General features: G+C 44.2%; 1 long non-coding RNA gene across 1 annotated transcript in view; it reads right to left on the reverse strand.

Moving 5' to 3' along the window:
* Nucleotides 1-17,393, reverse strand: part of LOC146050242 (uncharacterized) — a 317,857-nt gene extending 300,464 nt beyond the window's left edge. Inside the window, exon 1 of the long non-coding RNA XR_014466285.1 lies at nucleotides 17,169-17,393. This is a non-coding gene — a long non-coding RNA (uncharacterized LOC146050242). The remainder of the gene's footprint in view (nucleotides 1-17,168) is intronic.
* Between the last annotated feature and the right edge of the window lie 279 nt (nucleotides 17,394-17,672).

Here is a 17,672-nt window from a genome sequence, read left to right on the forward strand (position 1 = left end):
TTAGATGCTGGTGTGGAGCAGTTGCTAGGACATCGGTGTAAACTCCATCTCCTAGCACTTACATAGCCATCATTGTTATGTGCATTGTTAGCATTCATACACATTTGCCAATGCCAGCAGCAATGAACAGTGGCAGAAAGGAAGCAAGCGCAATGCAACATGGCCCTTGTTGACCATGACCTCCATCGTTTGTACATGCAGGCCAACAGAGAACATCAATAACAACCTGCGGGAGCGTGCATCATTACCGATATTGAGCGTACACACTAAACGATATTACAAACGATATCTCTCAGAAAGGCCAAACTAAGCAATATCGTTTGTAATATTGCTTAGTGTGAATGGGGCTTATGTGTATTCCAGGGGTATTATAAATGGCAATGCATTGAAATATCTTGTGTTCCTTATACCAGTAAGTAATATATCTTTTGCTGGTACTGTAGCTTGCAATCAGAAGATGTAGCGCATGAATCTCCTGCCTAACTGTGTGCATCAAACGGAACACTCTTAATTTTTATCATTTTTTAAAACATGTACTGTAGCTGACATAATCAGCATAATTAACCCGCAATTCCCAAATAAATAAAGGGTTTTGTTTTTTTTTGCGTATTTTTTTTTTTACAGTATTCAGACGGCCATTTTCGGGAATGTATTACATTGTCTGAACCAGGTGAACAGATTAATTAACACCACACAAGCGTGCCAGCTATTAATAGTTATATCCCAGAGCCATTTCCCTGGCAGGATGAGAACTGTGTCTATGTCTCTCCGGCATTCACGTCCTTTGTCATTCTCTTCCTCTTTAATCTTGTTTGAGTATCCGGCTCAGTCGTCCTTATTTTATTGACTCAATCACAAGGAGATCTGTCACTTTTTATAAAAATGGTCACCGCAGAATCACATCAAGCAAAATCGTGATTCTGCACTCTATAATTTAGTACCTTTATGAAATTGCAATTTCAGGCCTCACTGCTTGTTTTTTTTCTAAAATGTACTTTAAGAATTAGTCAGTCCATCCACAAATCAGCTGAATTTATGCACAGTTGTAATACAGTTTATGGCCTCATGGTACATTGCTTCAAAAACAGCAGATGTGAAATTATGATAAATATAATGAGTGTTTTTTTGCCTGATGTAGTGGAGTAAAGAATGGTCTGTCCTGTGTTTACCTATCCCATACAGTACATTTAATGTCTTAGTCAGGGCTGCTGACAAAGTCTGATTAATGGCCTCATCTCTTTTATTAAAGATAAGGCTAGCACTGCATTCAGGAGATAGCAGACACACCATTAATCTTGGTAAAATGAACAGTCAAATAATCACAAGTCAGAAATGAAATCTACATACATTAACGCTGACACTCAGCCTAGCATAAGAGAGACCATAAAGCAAGAACTGAGAACAGGGCTGGACGATTCTTTACATTTTCAGATCTTTCATTACATTTAAAGCTGTAGCTTCTCGATTTAAAAACACATTCTTTGTCTTTTGCTGCCTTTATTGGCAGATTGTGTTTGCTTGTTGTTTTACCTCTGGAACCTTTGTTGTTGTTTTTTTTGTCTGTCATTTGCCGAGCTGATTGGCTGTCTTATTATTCCTGAAATTGGGGTTTGGCTGAATGCGACTTACATTTGTAATGGGTGGGATATTTATCCATACTCCTTGCTGTGTATTGTTCTGTGTCATCGTGACATTTTATCACAAGTAATCTCGAAGCGTGATATATCTGTTTTCCATTCAGTTATTAAACAATAGCGTACGAAGAATGCAACACGTTTCTCAAAACAAACAAGGCATCAAGACTTCCAGTAGCGTTATACAGTATTGTTGTCATGTCTCAAAGATGTTAATTAATATAATTCTCATTTACTTATTCATGGTCTCTAATAGCAGATTGACGTAAACTGTGGGGCTACATTCGAACATTTTGTTCGGGGATGTAGATAATCCGTATATATTATACTCCCCAGCATGTCTATATAACTGTATTTTTGGCATCCATAAATTGGATTGCATTTAAAAACCAATTTAGGTTTGAGGATAGGCCTTACCTGGGTTATAAGGAGCCATAAATGGTACAATTGACAAGTCTGCACAGATTTTCTGTTTGTCTCATGAAAAACATGCATTTCCAGTAAGCCACACGCAGAAGCTGCCATTTAATAAAACTCCACGATGTAACATCAATATATTAAGAGCACAGACCAAGCGACAATTAAGTGATGCACTGGAAGGTCATAATACTGATGTATGCTTAGAATTAATCACAAACTACATTAGAAAATCACAGTGACCTACAAATTTTTGACAAAATAATTTTTCATCACGTTGGCAATTCTTTAGTCTAATATGCCTGCTAGGTACAGGGTTCAAAGCTGTCATTTATTCCCCATCTTCTTGTGACAAGCGGCAACCTGTCTTCAAGACAAAATGAACATTAGCCGCGCTCACTACACATTAGCCAGCCTTAGCATATAACTAATGATAATAGGCAGACACAAATGTTCAAGTCTGAAATAATGTTCTCTTTGTTTAAGAAATTTCTTTGAGGTTGGGAAGAAAAAAAAAAAAGGAGAAATGATTTTTAGGATTAAATCTAAAAAGATAAAAATAGGTTTGTGTATTAATTTTATTTCAAAATGAAGTTACCATTAGGAGTCTTTGATGTTTACAGCATTTGTATTTCTTTTTATGCTTTTCTCTTTTTTTTTATTTTTTTATTTCCGGTTATGTCTCTATCGCTGAATGTTCGGCAACCTTTTGTGAATTGCGTTTTTGTTGTCTTTATGTGGATTGACTCCTCTTGGTCTCCGGCTGTTTACTTAGTTTTGTGGGGCAGGATTATACTGTTTGCGGATAAGGGCTAATAGGAATTTCCTGATTCCATAAAGAAGTTCAACCACATTATTGAATTTTGGGAGGGTTAGTGAATGTTGACACAGAGCATACAGGAAAAATGAAGTCATTTAAACACAATTGTACAAGTATAGGGTCAGTAACCTAAGACCCACGAGCTGGATGTGGGCTGGTGAATTTTATGTTTTGTGTTAAATACACAATTGGACATAAAAAACTGTTGTGTTTCCACATTAATGTTTGATTTTATTGTACAAGCATAGTAATTATTTTATTTTATTTATTTTATAATCATCATTATTATATTTATTAACTAATAATAACGATGATGATTTATTATTATTATTATTATTATTAACTATATAAATTGTAAAATTTTGAAATGTCCTATGATATTTTTTTTCCATAAATTTGTTGTCCAGATGGTTTATCCCCTTGAGTGGTGGGTTTTGCTGGGCAGGACAAACCAAGACAACCCGAACGGGGTCTGCCACCTAGACACTGCTGTGAATGGTGGCAGAGGAGATCCGGTGTATGATCGCTGGAGCATAGCTGAGCATCGGATGGGGAGCGGAGCAACAGGAGGAGGGAAAATCAATAAGGGGTGCCCCGAGAGGTTGTGCGCCAGTGGTGCACAGCTTGAGGCACTACTGGCACGCACCTACTGTATTGTGGTATATCCAGGAATTTTCCAGGACAGCCTGCTGCGGCAGTGCAGCTGAGCCTGGAAAACCACCAAAGTGGTTAATGTACTACTCTTCATTATACAATACTATCATTTATATCCACTTTAAAAAAATATATATATATATATATATATATATATAATTAATGTACTGTAAGCAATTATGTTATGATGTACTTAAACCCACTTTAGGATTTAGGATAAGGGGTAAAGTTACTAATGCTTCCAAAAATGAAAAATAGGTGATGTTTCCTATAGCAACCAATCAGATTCTGGCTATTATTTTTAGGAAGCATTAGACAAATGATAGACAGGATCTGATTGGTTCCTATGGGCAACATTCTCTCTTTTGAGTAAATTTACCCCTTAGGGAGGATATTTAATCCTGGTCGCTATTTCCGCCAGCCATAAATTTCAGCCTTGCCTATTCATTTTTCGATAGCATTGAAGGCAGTTTCTGACAAAACAGATCTGACTTTAAAACAAGTCGGATCTGTTTTGTTGGGAAACCGCCACGGATTGTGAAATTCATGGCCATATTTCGACAATCTGGACGTTTCCGCCAATCCTTGGGCTTTCCGACACTGGACAGTCAGAACACTGAATTCCGACTGTCGAGTTTCTGTTGAGAGAAACTAAAATGGCCTGGGATTCCGACTGTCGGGACGTTCGACAGTCGGAATCCCAGAATGAATACCCCCTATCGTGTCAAGTTTTAAGGTTCCAAGCCAATCAGGTTTATTTTCAAACAATTCATGCCATTTTGAAATTCCAATTGAAGCACGTCTTACTGTGAAGAGTGCATAAAGTTTTTCTTTCATTCAGCAATGATTTAAATAATAGACTGTCTATAAGAGTGTTTTTAGCAGCCAATTTCAGAATATATCTATATCTTTGTACCAAATATGTTTATTTAACTTTGCTGTTTTTCCAAAGAATTTTGCTGCAAGTTTGTTTGGAACTAAATACTCAGTAAAATGATATTTTCCGCCACTAATTTTGCTTTGCAGAGAATGGAGCGTAACACAAGTCAAAATGGGTCATTATGGAACCGGAGACCAAGCAGACTCATCCCGCAAGTGGTGTTGTGATGCCACGAAAGTGTATTTGCAGATCATTCTTTTGTTTGCACAGAAATGCCCATCTATTTGCAAAGTGCAGAGTAAGTGCATGTAATAGCGGGAGAACTGTGTGATGCTCAATGCCGCGGCACAGACACAAAGATGTTCCTAATTACAGTATAAACAAGGTCTACAAAAACAATACTTTGCTGGGTTCAAATATTAAGATACAGAAAATGAAAACACTAATAAAAAAGTAAATAGAAATAAATGTTATAACAACTTGTTTTGGGAGAAAAATTAAAAAGGTGCAACAAAATGTGGACCGAATGTGTTAATAGGCCACGTGCTTAGTAGGGACGTATTCAGCTGTGCACAAGAAGGGTTGTGGGGTACAACCTTCCCCACTGATTGTGGTCACTGGATGCACAGATAACCCAATGGGCAAGAGCAGTGCATCTACCACTCTGTCGGTAACCAGGTTTATTCATGGCAGGCCCCATAGCAGCTGAAGTATCTACTATTAAGATAATTACATATGGATATATATGTGGTTGGAAGCCATGCTTGTTTTGTAAGCTGGACTTACGACACTTTTTACTTGCTTAAAGCTTACAATATTGTCTTCAAAGAAAAAAGCTTTATTAGTGTTGTCAGCGAACAAAGAACTTGGGAATAGAAAAGGAAGTACAGAGGAATTTTTTTTAAAAGAACAACATGCATTTACATCCAATGGTAAGATTAGTGCACCTGCTTCCCTGATCTACCCAAAGGCGAAACGCAAGTCAGTCTGTGGATTGACCAACTGTGCATAGCGGTCAGATAGGAATCTCTACTAGCTACAACAAGTATTTCTCACATTTGGCTGCTCTCTCTACATCTCGTACTAAGCATTGAAAAGTGATAAAGTGGAGAATGACAAAGTAGCAGCCAATCACCTCCTAACTGTCATGTCACAGGCTGGGTTTTAAAAAATGACAGTTATGAGCAGGGCAGTTGAGAGGGGTTGCAGGTACTTTTTGTTGGAGAGGTGCGCTCAGCACCCCACACGCTAGTGTCTGTTATTACCAGCGCGCCTTCAGTGATCATTGTTAGGAAAGCCCATGCACTCTGTCCCCATTGGCTGCGCGCCTTTCAGAGTCAGTGACAGTGTGCCTTTTAGTGTGAGAGTGACAGCGCGCCCAGTGTAGTGACTGAGACCGCGCTAAGGTGATGAGGAGAGCGCAGTGTATTGACACAGGACGGTGCCATTAGACACAACATGTCCTGATCCCCGACTTCAAGCCAGCGGGGGGGAGAATGGTCAATCACCGATGGAGAGTTTCTGCACATAGCGCTCGCAGCACTACCCCACTGTCCTGCCTCATAGACCCTCCAGCTCAAGTCTCATGCTCAACTTATCCAAGCGTGCTAGAGAGACCTCCATTATCCTCAAGCAGGCCCGGCGACAGGGGGGGGGGGTCAAGGGGGACAAGTGTGACGGGCCCAGCGAGCAGCCCCAGAACTTCTGTGCCTTGGCTCGGCCGTGTGTACTAGGTGTAAATAAGTCAGTGCCCCCCCCCCCCCGGTCTTCTATGCTGTCCATCCCCATCTGTGTGTAGCTCTGAGTGCTGTCTACTGTGTGTATCCTCGGAGGCTCTGTGCTTGGAGACTGAGTAGGCTGCCTGTCTCCACTGTGTCCTCTATGGCTCCTGCATGCTTACTGCGCATGCGTGGCACAGCTGGTCATCTGTTCCGTGCTCGGACTGCACCATAGCAGCAGCCAACATGAAAGATGGAGAACGGATGAAGTCTCCTACCAAAAGCAGGGCCCTGAAGCCGCAAAAGATTAGGTGAGGTCAGCTCTCCTGTGAGTTTTGTGAATTTGGGATCAGGTGGGGGGCCCCCAGAAATAGTGTACTGGGCCCCACGATTTGTGTTGCTGGCCCTGCCCTCCAGCTTCTTCTGCTACTACTGAAATGATAAGTACATGCACCTGCCTGTATGTATGTATATATATACATATATATATGCAAGTTAACCCTTTGATGTCTGTTAATTCTGTGCTTATTACTGAAATAAACCACAATCCCTGGTCAAGCTTCCAAAAATGTGTGTCATCTAACAACACCACAGGCAGCTCTATATACTCTGCCAACACTTTTTTACCCAGGCCCGGATCTGCTGCAGGGTCCCAGGTCCTGCTCCCCCCTCCCCTCATTTGCAGCAGCACATCCTCTCTTCCCAGCTCAGCACACACTGCTCAGTCAGTGTGCTGAGCTGAGCAAAGAGACAGCTGCAGCGGCAGCCGGTCATCTTTCTGCCTCTCGTTCGTTTTTTTTCCACGGGGGAGTGGCCCACCCCCTTCTGGGTGCACCACTGCCCACTTGTGGCCACGTACCCTCCATTTTCCCGCCATCCTCTTGGCGTTCCTGGTTATAAGCTGGTTGGTTGGTCATTTATCACTCTCCATTTTATCACTTGTCAAAGCTTAGTACATTTTGGCCCATTGTGTCTGGAATAAGCATCACCTGTACTGTGATTCTTCATCACGGTACATGACTCACCTGCATAAGCAACAACAGAAGCAGCCACTGTACTATCTACAGTGCCAACGGTCACTCCCTCATCACTTTTTCAATGTTCTGTCAACAATTGAAAGCAGACCAGAAAGCAGAGCAATCCTAGACCAATAGCTGGGATTTTCTAACAGTTTTGTATCCCCTTTGATAGTGATAAGACGGAGTTGGATACTTTTACATTTGTGTTATTTTTGTGCGTTTATGTTCCACATTTTGCTATGTATATTGAACACCACATACCCCCATGCTTCAACATCATTTGCTCTTTATTCAATTATTATTGTCTAAAAAGTTCATTTGTCTAGCACTACTCAGTAGTTTTTATAGTATAATGTAATAGAACTGTAGCCTTATTTCTATGTTTTGTCAAAAGAGTGTCCTACCAAAAGCTGCTATCTTTCGGGTGCCAGATAACAGCCCGTCAGTCACGATTCCATCAGTCACGATTCCGTCAGTCAGTACTCCAACATCGGAATCCTGACTGTTTAAAAGCCCGACAGTCGAGATCCCTCGTGACAGGGGCTATTCTCCCCTGATAGGGGTTAAGGCCCCCATACATTAGGCCGACTTGTCCTAGGGACAAGTCGGACCCAATTTACCTGCGAGCCGCCCGGGAGGCTCACATACAATTTGGCACTTGATGTGCCATTTTTTACATGGGATAAATCGCATGCGATTTATCCCATGTTAAAAAAAACCCGGGGAGCTGCAGGGCGGTGAGGAGTAGTGGGGGCGGGCAGCGGCAGTAGTGGGGGCGGGCAGCAGCGGCTGCGGTGGTGGGGGCGGCCAGCGGTGGTTAGGGCGGCCAGCGGTGGTGGGGGTGGGCGGCGGGTGCGGTGAGCGCTGCTGACCTGGACGGGCAGTGTACTTACTTACATAGCAGCAGCGGGGACGGGCAGCGCAGTGGCGGCTATTATATTTTGAAAATACTTGTCAAATGACCGGCCGCTCTCTGATTGGCCGGAGAGCTCTCAGCCAATCAGAGAGCGGCCGGTCATTTGACAAGTATTTTAAAAATATAATAGCCGCCACTACGCGTCCCCGCTGCTGCTATGTAAGTAAGTACGCTGCCCGGCCAGGTCAGCAGCGCTCACCGCACACGCCGCCCGCCCCCCGCCCCCACCACCGCTGCCCGCACGCACCACCGCCGCCCGCACGCACCACCGCCCGGCCAGGTCAGTCAGCTGGTGCTCAGGGACCCGCTGGCCGCCCGTTGTCTGCATGCATATGCCTGTCAGGTGGCAGGCATATGCATACAGGGAGGTCGGACGTGATCGTATGTACAGACCGTCCGACCTCCCTGATCCGGTCCGATGCGCACGGGACCGCGCATCGGATCGGATCAGATATCACACACATACGATTTTGGGCCGATTTCATCCGATTATCGGCACCAAGTGCCGAAATCGGATGAAATCGGACCAAAATCGCATAGTGTATGGGGGCCTTTATTCTCCCACGACCCCCATAGAGGGAGAATAGAACCCGTGGCGAGCGCAGCTAGTCCGCAAAGGGCTTCATTGCATTTGCCCCCTGTTGGAGTACCGGCAGACGGGATTCCGATATCGGTATACTGACCGCCGGAATCCCAACTGTTGACCCACCATACCACACTCATAAATTTCCCTTCATCTAAAGGACTGCTCTATGGGGGATCAGGGCAGCTGGAGTTGTAGATGCGTGGTTCTATAAAATCAGGGGGTGATGGGAGAAGTCTGCTGGAAATGCCAGGTATACACAGAGGAGTGGACAAGCATGGATAAGTTATGCACATAGAAAAAAAAATTAAACAATCATGGAAATAAAATTAGGCAACCAAAAGATTCCTTAAAGATGTATAGAAGATGACATATCTAAGTGAGTATAGTTTGCAATGTAGAGGACCAGTCAAAGCTGGTAAGGAATGTGGGGGCAAAGTATGACGCAAAGTCAGACTGAAGAAGAGGGATGGTCCCATAGGGATTTTCCAAATTGTTCAAGTACACAGTAACATGTTATACTGTAATTAGAACATTCTTAACCCAGGAGTGTGCAAACTTCAGCATGATTCAAACTAAATCATCCACTGATCCTTAAGGTGCCCACACTAGGAAGATCTGTGATCTTAAGATTTCCCTTGAACTCCTCGTCAGTCCTGGACAAAAGATTTCATGCAAAGAGTAAATTTTGACAAAGATTTATTTTAAGATTTCAGAAAAATCTGAACCCCTTTGGAGGTATGCTCGGAAATCTTACTGAGATCAGATGTTCATCAACAATGGCAAAACAAATGCATTTTGATAGTCAGCATGGTCATAATCAGCCTCTTTGTTACTTATGCACCTTTGAATTCAGATTTTTCACCAAAACATGAATTTGGATCCAATTTGGATCTTAATACAGTCAGTCAAATTGTGCTGATCACACCCACAAATAATGAGTTTACCTGGTTTAGGTGGCAAAACCCAACTAAAGGACGGAACCCAAACAGGACACTTCACACATTTCTGTTTGCCAACTCAGGAGTCTGAGTAGTAGTAATGATGATAGTTCACCCTTTGGCAGAAACAATTGAATAGCTTCTAATGGGTGCACATAGGGAAGCAATAATAATTGAATAACCCTCAGTGACTTGGGTTAAGCAACGAGAGCTTACATCACAGAGCCTGCAACTAAGTAGATTACAGTGGTAAGCCAATCCATTTGTCTATAGGGGTTGTGGTCAGCATCCTACCTCCTCGATAAGGATCAGGATACCGACACAGGAATACCGATCCCGATTGGTGAGTGTACACAGTTGCTGTGCCTCCATCACTTGAATTTTGAACTGCACTGCAGCCCCACCTCCGGAGCTTCCCCTGCTTATGACCACTGGAACCCCCCAGTGTTGTTAATAAACTAGTTTCTAAAGTGAACAGTGTCCGGTAAATGTCCTTTGTCCACTACTTACCGCCATCAGACAACAGCTGAAAAAGCCATGCATTGAAACAGTTGAGTATCAGAGTACTATAACGGGGCACACAATCTAATGATACTACTGAGATGCAGCATCCAAAACCCCATGCTTCCCATCTACTGATGCACCTGTGGGCAGTTCAGAGAGAATCCACATATACAATATTAAAAAAGGCACGTCACTTCCAATTCCCAGATTTCAGCAATGAGATAGGATCCGCTATCATTCAGAGTGGCATTTGACAGCTGAAAATCAGAACTTTTAAATGTCACTAAGCTCACGTCAAGTAAGATCGCATGAAACTTTCAAGAATCTTTACCCTTTGAGAGCTGGAGAGACCTGCAGTTTATTGCTGGGCACAATGCAGAAAATCCGTAATGTGACTTCAGCCTAAAATAAGCCGTATCTCTCTGGTAAAACGTGTCCTACTCTCTGCAGATTTGTTTTTGTACCACGAATATTGTTACTTCCATTAAAGTAGTAGGACACGTAATTTAGAGAATACCTGTGATGGTCCCTTAATTGCACCCTCATCCTTTATTCAACTACCATAGAGTCAATTTACCCGTACCGGTCATTTTGCATTTTACATCAAGGAAATTGACATTTTAAAACAAATGAATTGCATTTTGCTGACAAAGGCTCCTTCCTTATGGTTTCTAGACTTAAGGTCAGTAGATCGGCCACCAGAGGCTCACCGCCCACAATCAGGGCCGCCAAGAAAAATACTGGGCCCCGGTACAACAACTTCCTGGGGCCCTCGCGGACAGAGATCCCCGCACACTCTGCGGACCCTTGTAAGTTCCACTTACCTAAATGCTCATTTCTATGGGCTTCATTCTTGAAGCCAGTGGTTAACATGCTCATTGCCATGGGTTTACATGCTCTGCCTGGAGTTATATGCTCTGCCAGGGGTTAACCTGCTCTTTGCCATGGGTTTAACATGCTCTTTGCCATGGGTTTAACATGCTCTTTGCCATGGGTTTAACATGCTCTTTGCCATGGGTTTAACATGCTCTGCCCAGAGTTAAATGCTCTGCCAGGGGTTAACATGCTCTGCCGTGGGATTAACCTGCTCTGACATGGGCTACATGCTCTGCCATGTGTTAATATGCTCTGCCAGGGGTTAAACATGCTCTGCCAGGAATAAACTCCCAAATCATGTGGCGGGCTCTCAGCAGGCCCTGAAGTCGGAGAGCGGACGGACCTCTGTGATGCTGCTGCCCCCATGCTGGCCCACGTCCGCCCACTTACGCACTCCCAATGCCGCTGCTGAAAAGTTGCCTATGGCGCACTCAGACCCAGCGCACTCGCCACCAAATAAAAAAAAATACTGTGTGTCTAGACCCGAGCCCCCCTGACTGACGGGCCTGGGCCCGGGTAAACTGTACCTGCTCCCCCCCTCTCGGCACCCCTGCCCACAAGTTCCGCCACTGTTGGCCACTACTGATTGAAATGCATTAGGTTGACATGGTCATGTATGGGTCATTGGGTTGACCACTGAAGTTCGACATGGCCTTAGGTCAACTCATTAAATGGGTCAACATGGGTATGGTCGATAGGGTTGGAAGGTCGACACAAGCATTAGGTCGACAATGAATAGGTTGACATAAATTTTTTGTCTCGAATGTCGACACAGTCGACATGGACACCATCTAAGTGTACTGCATCACCAAGCTTTTGGCATGGTGCCTCGCTGCGCTCAGCACACTATTATATTCTCCCTCCGCGCCCTAGTGAATGGTGGGGCATGAAATACCGCCTATCGGCACAAGAAAACAAGAAAAACTCATGTCACCTTTTGACTGTCAACCAATTCCGTGGCTATTTAGCTTTGTTAATCCAAAATGTAGCAATTCTTTTTATCTTAACGGTCAACATTTATTTCCCATTCACATAAGAGAAACTTTCATTATAAGTCAGTATGAGACATGTACCAAAATAATAATGGTCCTGATGTTTTCCCATTGGTGTCATCGTCTATTCATATAGTATTAGTGAGTTCTGGATACGCATTACTAATATCTGAATGTGTTTTTAATCAAGCCTACATTGTGTGTGGCGCATAGAATTCCCCGCGCCACAAATAGCGGTAGTCTCTGTGTCTTATTACAATGCCAGTTCCTAGGGGAGTTTTTGATATATTGAACCTATTGTGACATTCCCAGTGTAGCAATCCATTCAATGTCTTTATCAGCCAGCTGTAAGCTTGATCAGCCGCTGGACAAAGCTTTGTGGCTTAAATGCAAGATTAAGGGGGAATGGCCAGGCCATTCTCCTGCTACAGAAACACAATCTGCAGATATTGTAGGGTTATGGGACCTACACATGGGGCGATTTCATGGCATTTTCTAAGCGGTTTTACTAGATCGCTTAGAAATGGCCCCTACATTGCTCCGTGTGCAGGGGCCATAGCAATAGTGATGCGCGGCCCCGCACATCGCTATTGCCCAGCTGGATAAATCTAGTTACATCGCCGGTCAGAGCCGGCATTCTCTCTGGAGAACACTGGCCCGACAGATCGCTCAGCACTGATACATCACTGTGCAGCATTGTGTGCTGAGCGATCTTGCTGAGGGAACTGCGCAATTCACATTGCTCAGATCTCTCTGCAACATCTCCCTGTGTGTAGGCCCCTTAACAGTTTGTGTATTAATATATGGATGTGGATAATTGGGTCGACAGTATTACCCCTTTTACACTAGCAAAAATAATCCGGGATTTTGCGCGCATCTACCTGGGTTTTTTTCTAGAGGAAACGCGTCCCACAGCAAAAATGCGGGTAGAATGGCCCAGGGCTTCAACCTGGGTAGTTACCTGGGTTGGATCTGGAATGTTTACGAGTCCAGGGGCAGTGGAAACGGGTAACTCCCATCTCCCGATGACGTCACCTGCCCAGCGTTATACCGGGTCAGGAGACTAATGGGAAAAGGTCAACAAGCTTGGTCGAACCCGGGTATAAAATCCTGGCAGCAACCCGGCTTGCCTAGTGGAAGAGGGGTATTATTTAGGTCGAATACGTTGACCATGACAAAAGGTGGACATGGAAATAGACCACACAGAAAAAGGTTGACATGAGTTTTTTACCTTTTTTGGGGGGTGTCTATGCCAAAAAATATTGAAATAATATAAATATGTTGTCAGGAAAAGGTTAAACATACCAAAAAACTAAATTCACAAACATAATAGAACAAGTACTGCACTTTCTAAGCTCACATTCTCATACATCTTGGCAAGGCTCCTGTCTCTTCTTCCTGGAAGCTGCCCTCTGGTCCAGTGCAACGATTGAGGACATACACAGTAAACTTGAAGAAGCTGCTACCACTGGGCCCGCTCTGTCCCTTACACTATATGATGTGGTGGCATCTCTAGTAATCGTATTATATACCAATGCTTTTGTTGTCATAATTTAAGCCACTTGCCAAGGGGATGGGGTTTACGGGCAACCAGTAACCAAACCAACACCCCCCCACCCCACCCCACCCCACCCCCACCCCCCCGACACCCCCATCCCAGCGTTTGCCTATGGCTATGTTATATGATATCTGGTTTTTGCTATTGGGTGAATGTTGGGTGCTGGCGGACAGGAGCCCCCCATCAGTATTCACACCAGGTAAGCCATAGCTATGCACTTTTTTTAGGTGAACCCAAATCTGACTAAAGCCCCGTACACACGGGGGAGATATATTGCTCAGCCATATATTGCTAGCAATATATGGCTGAGCAATATATTGCTCAGTTTCTCCTTTTCATCAGAGATGGTCGCTGATGAGAAGGAACCTCTGCCAGGGGAGCCCGGCAGTGGTAATCAGCTGGTCGCAGGAGCATGTTCCTGCGACCAGCGATCACTACAGGGGTAAAAACGGGAGCGCGCACCCAGCGATATATCGCCGGTGCACACTCCCATCGCGGGCAATATAGTCGCTTAGCGACCATATTTCCTGCGATATTATACAAAATCGCCCCGTGTGTACGCACCTTTACCCCGTAAGGTATCACAAATCTACTGCCGGCCCTACAGCACTCCGGAAGTAAGAATGACATTCTTGCCCATCTCACGAGAACCCTTTCACCTCTCTAATGACTAAATGTGATCCTGCTTGTCTGGTAATATAACATATGGCTCAATCGGAGCCCAATAGAGTTCTATTACCTTTGAAATAAATCTGTTCCATATGTTGGAGGTCTGTCTGTCTCTTTCTGTTTAATCTATTCCCCAAGAATAGTCTTGGGGGGGACAACTCTATTATAGTGCACAAAATATGTTTTCTAATGGGATGCTGTCATCTATAGTCTCTGCTTCTGTCAGAGAATAGGATTCTATAATCAGTGAATCTGCTACCTAATTCCCACACCATTGGGAGTGTAGATAAAATGGTCTAGAATTCCCCAGAGACAACTAAGCGCGTACCACAATCTTACTTGCGCTATATTAGGCCGTATCTCCATTAGACTTTATACCTTAAGCATCCGGTTAAAAGATTAAATATGATCTAATTTGTATTGGGTGGATTAAGATACATCTATATGGCTAATGAAATAGGAAGGTATCCAGAATATCAGTTAATATATTTTGGGATAGTGTTCAATTATAGCAGGGGTGCCTGACCCTTTCCTTCAGGGAGAAAATGCTCTGTTCCTGGACTTCCCTGGTAATGTATGATTGCCATCACCTGTGGTGACACCTTTCTTATCAATTACCTAGTTCCCCACAGGTGATGGCAATCATACATAACCAGGGAAGTCCAGGAACAGAGCATTTGCTCCCTGAAGGAGAGGGTCAGGTAGGCAACCCTGAATTATAGCATTATTTTACCGCTCATAGTATTTATTTAAACAAACGGTTATATTTAGCTATAACCTTGTGACCAACTTTTGTTTTGACTGTATCCTTCTAGCAAGGTCGTGCAGCTTTGACCCGGTACTTGGTAAGATTTACTAAATGTAATTTACATAATGTCCAATAAGTAGAGTCAGTGAATATAAACTACAGGGTGTGGTACAGGGGTCCGACAGTCGGGATCCCAACAGTCATTATCCCTATGTCGGGATCAGGGCCGCTGACAGGGGGGGTCTGGGGGTACTACTGGGGTCTCCCCAGCAGCACGGTAGTCATTCACCCCCTCTCCCCAGCAGCTGCCCGCCTCCAAGTTCCCGGCGGTAGTATGCCTACTGCTACCAATGTATATTTAAACACCACTGCCCACCAATGTTTATTAATAATAGGTGGTAATGTATAAATTACAGGCGCAGTCCAGCAATGTACTGTATATGTTACTGCCTATTATTAATAAACATTGCTGGGCAGTGGTGTTTAAATAAATATACATTGTTGGCAGTGGACATATAAATATTGGTAAGCAGTGGGCATATAAAAATATATACATCAGTGGGCATATAAAAATATATACATTGCTGGACAGTGGGCATAAAAATATATACATTGGTGGTCCAAAATACAGTATCTGACTAAAATATATATTTTTAACAATAGGGGGGTGGGGGCCTTCCTATTTTGTCAGTCCTGGGCCCAAACTTTCTGATGGCAGCCCTGGTCGGGATCCCGACTGGCCGGACCCAGACAGCATGGTGAGCGTAACTTAAGGTGGCCATACATCAGAAAGATATTGTACCCAATCATACAATCTCAATTGATTGTAAGATGGATTGTATGCAGATTGTGTGCACATCTTGTGTACACAATCATGCAGCAGATGGATTGTATGACTGATTGTATGATGGATTGTGTGTAGATTGTGTGTCCAAAAACCACCAAGGACTGCCGGGGATTTCAAGGGAAATTGTACACAATCATGAGCGCAATCGATCTTAAGATTGATCTTTCTGATGTATGGCCAGCTTAAGGGGCAGATTTATTAAGCTTGGAGAAGAGATAAACCGGAGAAAAGGTAAAAGGAGAGAAAGCACCAGCCAATCAACTCCCAACTGTCTTTTTCAAACACAGCTGATTGGCTGGGCTTTATCTCCTTTTACCTTTTCTCTGCTTTATCTCCAGTTTATCTCTTCTCCAAGCTTAATAAATCTGCCCCTTAGCCTCTTGCGGGCTCGGTGGCTCACTACCTATTCTTTTCTCCCTCTATGGGGGTCGTGGACCCCTACGAGGGAAAATAGCAGGTGGCTGACGGGAACCCAGCTGTCTGTGTTTTGACAGTCAGGATCCCGACTTCAGGTAAATGCCTGTCGGGACCCCGTCCGGCACCCAAACTTAACACCTCCAACCTTTCCCCAAATGTAAAAGGTGCAGTTCCAGTAACATAGCCCCTACATTTAAAGTGACAATTAATTTTGTGCACACATATTCCACAGTGCTGTACAGAAAATATTTGCACAGTCACAACAGTCCCTGCCCCAGTGGAGCTTACAATCTATATTCCCTACCACAAATACAAGCAGACACATTCACTAGGGCTAAATTTTCTTTGAAGCCTATTGACTTATCAGTATATATTTGGATTGTGGGTGGAAACTGGAGTACCCGGAGGAAACCCAAGCAAGCGCACGGAGAATATACAAACTCCACACAGTTATGGTCACGATGGTAATTGAACCCATAACTTCAGCACTGTGAGGCAGTAATGCTAACCATAATACCATCCCTACTGCCCATAAGTTTGAAACAGATCAGTGTCCCTGGAATAATTGCTTTCATTTTATGTTATGACTTTTTAGCACACAAAGGAGTAATTTGGTCTGTCGGGTGGTCACTGGTGGTACTTCACCTCATAAGGGCTGTTTCACACAGTACGGTTCCTGCCGCACGGTGAAATCCCGTACGGTCAGGGAGCCGCGCCGCACTCAGAATTTTATAATGGCAGGGATGGCCACAGCCCGGCAGCCGTCCCTTCCAGTGGGGGGATCCGGCTGCAGCCGTGCGGCCGGGCCGTGGCCGTCCCGTGTGAATGGACACAATAGTGTCCATTCACAACTGCTGAGTGCGGCACGGCTCCCTGGCCGTACGGGATTTCACCGTGCGGCAGGAACCGTACTGTGTGAAACAGCCCTTAAGGTGACGAGTAGTTAGTGTCACAAATCTGGTTATTTCAGCTTACCTGATTTATGATTTTGCTCTGGTTTCTAGTCTCTGCCTTGCTTAGTTCTGTCTGCATCCCTGCTGACAATCAGTCTGTGCAATGCTGGCTCACTGAGCACCTGTGAAGTGTCCAGTCTGTAGCTGAAATCACCTGTAACCCTTCGGTGCCCTGTTCCTTGTTGCTCACCTGTTTAGTTTAGACCAGTGGTCAGGGAACTCGGTCCTCATTACCCCACACAGTGCGTGATTTGCTGGTAACCCAGCAGGTGCACAGGTGTACTAATTACTCAGACACATTTTATAAGGTCCGCAGGTGGAGTTAATTATTTCACTTGTGATTCTGTGAGGAGACCTGCAAAACATGCACTGCGTGGGGTAATGAGGACCGAGTTCCCTGACCACTGGTTTAGACTGAGGTTCCCTGAATTCGTGCCTTGGATTAAAGATTTCCCTCTGTCCTTTCCTCCAATCAATGCAAGGCAGGAGTGTTAAGGTGCCCATACACGCATTTTACGGTGCGTTT

Source organism: Crinia signifera, chromosome 12 (assembly GCF_055691185.1).
Source record: "Crinia signifera chromosome 12, ASM5569118v1, whole genome shotgun sequence".
Classification (NCBI taxonomy): Eukaryota; Metazoa; Chordata; class Amphibia; order Anura; family Myobatrachidae; genus Crinia; species Crinia signifera.